We start from the raw sequence: 5,000 nt of genomic DNA on the forward strand, positions 1-5,000 counted from the left end.
TCTCTCTCCTCTCCTCTCCTCTCCTCTCCTCTCCCTTCAGACAGAATTATTCTGCACGTGTGCACCAGATTAACCTTGACTTGTCCTGCTCTGTGTAAAAAGTGTGTGTGAGAGGTGTAATAAGAATGTTTCTCTAGCTTGCAGCGCTAAGCTGTGGACATTCATGCGTTCACAAGGCATTAATCCCGGCGCGGTTTCTGTGATGTCAAATGTCGAGTGTTTTTAATCAAAGGACAGAATCTCACATCCCCTCCCACTGTCTTGTCTTCTCTGCAGCTGTGCTGAAAGCGCAGGCATTTTTGTCTTTCTCCCTCTCTCTTTTTCCATTCATCCATCTCTCTATCTCTCTCTCTCTTTGTCTTTCTCTCTCTCTCTTTTTCCATTCATCCATCTCTCTATCTCCCTCTCTCTTTGTCTTTCTCCCTCTCTTTTTCCATTCATCCATCTCTCTATCTCCCTCTCTCTTTCTTCTCTCACCCCATTGACCCCTCTCTCATTTTAAACATATTTCTCTCTCTTTCTCTATTTCTTCTCTTTATAACCCTCTCTCTCATCTGCAGATGTCTGGAATGGTACAAGTAGCCTTTACAGTACTATAGTGTAGTGAATGGTACCAGTAGTCTTTACAGTACTATAGTGTAGTGAATGGTACCAGTAGTCTTTACAGTACTATAGTGTAGTGAATGGTGCCAGTAGTCTTTACAGTACTATAGTGTAGTGAATGGTACCAGTAGCCTTTACAGTACTATAGTGTAGTGAATGGTACCAGTAGCCTTTACAGTACTATAGTGTAGTGAATGGTACCAGTAGCCTTTACAGTACTATAGTGTAGTGAATGGTACCAGTAGCCTTTACAGTACTATAGTGTAGTGAATGGTACCAGTAGCCTTTACAGTACTATAGTGTAGTGAATGGTACCAGTAGTCTTTACAGTACTATAGTGTAGTGAATGGTACCAGTAGCCTTTACAGTACTATAGTGTAGTGAATGGTACAATAGTGTAGCCTTTACAGTACTATGTAGTGAATGGTACCAGTAGCCTTTGTAGTGTTGAATGGTACCAGTAGCCTTTACATTACTATAGTGTAGTGAATGGTACCAGTAGCCTTTACATTCATATAGTGTAGTGAATGGTACCAGTATCCTTTACAGTACTATAGTGTAGTGAATTGTACCAGTAGCCTTTACAGTACTATAGTGTAGTGAATGGTACCAGTAGTCTTTACAGTACTATAGTGTAGTGAATGGTACCAGTAGCCTTTACAGTACTATAGTGTAGTGAAGGGTACCAGTAGCCTTTACAGTACTATAGTGTAGTGAATGGTACCAGTATTCTTTACAGTACTATAGTGTAGTGAATGGTACAATTAGTATTTACAGTACTGTAGTGTAGTGAATGGTATGCTTAGATAATGGGAAGAATGAGTAGACGTTACTGGGTTCTAACTTCTAGGGTTCTAGGTTCTAGATGGGCTCTAGATTATATCATTTACACAAACCAGTTATTGATGCATGGGCTTGCCTGCCTTGCAATATCGTGATGGCGAAAATCCTTTTAGGTTTTATAGTTAGGCTCAACTACATTATATTTCTCCAACACTCATTTTACTCAGTAGAACTGTTGGTTTGCCCTCTGTGGACTCTGTCCCTTTTCATTAATCCCTCCTCTCTGATTTTCCTCATCTGCTTCAAGTCAGTGTATTTGTACTCTCTCTCTCTGTCTCTCGCTCTCTCTTCTATCTTCTCTCTTACTCTCTTTTTCTCTCACTCTATCTTCTCTCTCTCTCCTCTCTCTCTCCCTCCCTTTTCTTTTTCTCTCTCTCTTGTTCGGCCTCTCTTTTCTCTCTCTTGCGCTCTGTCTCTCTCTCTCTCTCTCTCTCTCTCTCTCTCTCTCTCTCTCTCTCTCTCTCTCTCTCGAGCTATCTGTCTCCCTCTCTCTCTCTCCTCTCTCTCTCTCTCTCTCTCTCTCTCTCTCTCTCTCTCTCTCTCTCTCTCTCTCTCTCTCTCTCTCTCTCTCTCTCTCTCTCTCTCTCTCTCTCTCTCTCTCTCTCTCTCTCTCTCTCTCTCTCTCTCTCTCTCTCTCTCTCTCTCTCTCTCTCTCTCTCTCTCTCTCTCTCCCTCTCTCTCTCTCTCTCTCTCTCTCTCTCTCTCTCTCTCTCTCTCTCTCTCTCTCTCTCTCTCTCTCTCTCTCTCTCTCTCTCTCTCTCTCTCTCTCTCTCTCTCTCTCTCTCTCTCTCTCTCTCTCTCTCTCTCTCTCTCTCTCTCTCTCTCTCTCTCTCTCTCTCTCTCTCTCTCTCTCTCTCTCTCTCTCTCTCTCTCTCTCTCTCTCTCTCTCTCTCTCTCTCTCTCTCTCTCTCTCTCTCTCTCTCTCTCTCTCTCTCTCTCTCTCTCTCTCTCTCTCTCTCTCTCTCTCTCTGTCTCTCTCTCTCTCTCTCTCTCTCTCTCTCTCTCTCTCTCTCTCTCTCTCTCTCTCTCTCTCTCTCTCTCTCTCTCTCTCTCTCTCTCTCTCTCTCTCTCTCTCTCTCTCTCTCTCTCTCTCTCTCTCTCTCTCTCTCTCTCTCTCTCTCTCTCTCTCTCTCTCTCTCTCTCTCTCTCTCTCTCTCTCTCTCTCTCTCTCTCTCTCTCTCTCTCTCTCTCTCTCTCTCTCTCTCTCTCTCTCTCTCTCTCTCTCTCTCTCTCTCTCTCTCTCTCTCTCTCTCTCTCTCTCTCTCTCTCTCTCTCTCTCTCTCTCTCTCTCTCTCTCTCTCTCTCTCTCTCTCTCTCTCTCTCTCTCTCTCTCTCTCTCTCTCTCTCTCTCTCTCTCTCTCTCTCTCTCTCTCTCTCTCTCTCTCTCTCTCTCTCTCTCTCTCTCTCTCTCTCTCTCTCTCTCTCTCTCTCTCTCTCTCTCTCTCTCTCTCTCTCTCTCTCTCTCTCTCTCTCTCTCTCTCTCTCTCTCTCTCTCTCTCTCTCTCTCTCTCTCTCTCTCTCTCTCTCTCTCTCTCTCTCTCTCTCTCTCTCTCTCTCTCTCTCTCTCTCTCTCTCTCTCTCTCTCTCTCTCTCTCTCTCTCTCTCTCTCTCTCTCTCTCTCTCTCTCTCTCTCTCTCTCTCTCTCTCTCTCTCTCTCTCTCTCTCTCTCTCTCTCTCTCTCTCTCTCTCTCTCTCTCTCTCTCTCAGCTCTCATCAGGTCTGTATCCCCCCACCCCCAAGGGAACAACAGGAGAGGGCATAACAAACCAATACAAACACCATAACACTCCCCCTCCCCCCTTGTTCCCCTTTCATCACCAACCCTCCCAAGGCTCTCTCAATGATATTTCTCTCTCTCTCTCAAAATCTCTCTCTCTAAACAAGATCTCTCTCTCTCTCTCTCTCCCTTGCTTACCGTGGCTGTGAGAGCTATGCTATTGCTGGAACAGTTTTTTCTGTTTTAATTTGGTACAATCAGGTGTGTTGGTTGTTAGTGTGTCTGTGGGGGGTTTTGGGTGGGTGAAGAGGGCCGTGGGTTTGTTATGGTGTTTGTATTGGTTTGTTACACCCTCTCCTATTGTTCCCCTGCTAACACAGAGATGTCCATTTCTATAATGGGAAAGACACTTGACACACAGGTGTGTGTATCTGATGGATTGTGAGATATGGGCGACGAGAGACTATTCAAGAAATAATCATCCTCCACAACCGTAAAGAAAGATGCTCTTGTCAAATAGTCATTTGTAGATCCAGCACACATTTCCTTTCTCTTCCTCTCCTGCCAAATACAGAACTAGAACTCTGGCATGGCAACCATCGTCAGAGGAATGCATGCATATCCCTCGCATTAAAACACTTCTGGACTTCCTGGTTGTAACCTTGTGAGACACATCAGGAGCCTCTTAGATTGCACCATAGAAACAGAACCATGACGCTCGCTCACTCACTCACTCACTCACTCACTCACTCACTCACTCACTCACTCACTCACTCACTCACTCACTCACTCACTCACTCACACACACACACACACACACACACACACACACACACACACACACACACACACACACACACACACACACACACACACACACACACACACTGTTAGAATCCTTGATGGAGGCCTGTGTCTAATGGAGTAATGGATTCAATAAAGTAATTATAGATTGACCACAGTAACACTGTTTGTGTGTTGTGTGTGTGTGTGTGTGTGTGTGTAACTGGAGGCAATGCTGGCGGACGGCCAGAGTAAATGTTGTCAAAGCGGATTCCACCCGTTGACTTCATAGCTTATTGCTATTGCTTTTTAACCTAGCTGTCTGAACAGGCTCTCTGTTTGAATTTACCACACACACACGAACATGCGCACACACGAACATGAGCACACACACACACACACACACACACACACACACGAACATGAGCACACACACACACACGTTATGTTCTTCTATCTTTGTGGGGACCTAAAATGTATTTCCATTCAATATCCTTTTTTTCCATAACCCCTAACCCTAACCCATTACCTTTACCCTAATTCTGACCCTAACCATAATTTTTATCCTAACCCTGAACTTAAACCTAAATAGCTAAAATTGTTCTCATGGGGACTTGGGAAATGTCCCCACCGGGAGAATTTTCCTTGTTTTACTATCCTTGTGGGGACTTTTGTGGATTTTTGGTCCCCACAAGGCATTTTTCTTATTTTGTTGCCTTACAACCTGGAATTAAAATAGATTTTTGGGGGGTTTGTATAATTGGATTTACACAACATGCCTACCACTTTGAAGATGCAAAATATTTTTATTGTGAAACAAACAAGAAATAAGACAAAAAAACTGAAAACTTGAGCGTGTAGAACTATTCACCCCCCCAAAGACAATACTTGTAGAGCCACCTTTTGCAGTAATTACAGCTGCAAGTCTCTTGGGGTATGTCTCTATAAGCTTGGCACATCTAGCCACTGGGATTTTTGCCCATTCTTCAAGGCAAAACTGCTCCTTCAAGTTGGATGGGTACCGCAATATTTAAGTCATACCACATATTCTCAA

At 44.2% G+C, this 5,000-nt stretch overlaps 1 protein-coding gene across 5 annotated transcripts in view; it reads left to right on the forward strand.

Moving 5' to 3' along the window:
* The window catches only part of pcsk6 (proprotein convertase subtilisin/kexin type 6), a 105,007-nt gene that overhangs the window by 15,432 nt on the left and 84,575 nt on the right, over positions 1 to 5,000 (forward strand). The gene's annotated exons all lie outside the window — the stretch shown is intronic.

This window comes from Oncorhynchus tshawytscha, unplaced genomic scaffold (assembly GCF_018296145.1).
Source record: "Oncorhynchus tshawytscha isolate Ot180627B unplaced genomic scaffold, Otsh_v2.0 Un_contig_8142_pilon_pilon, whole genome shotgun sequence".
Taxonomy (NCBI): Eukaryota; Metazoa; Chordata; class Actinopteri; order Salmoniformes; family Salmonidae; genus Oncorhynchus; species Oncorhynchus tshawytscha.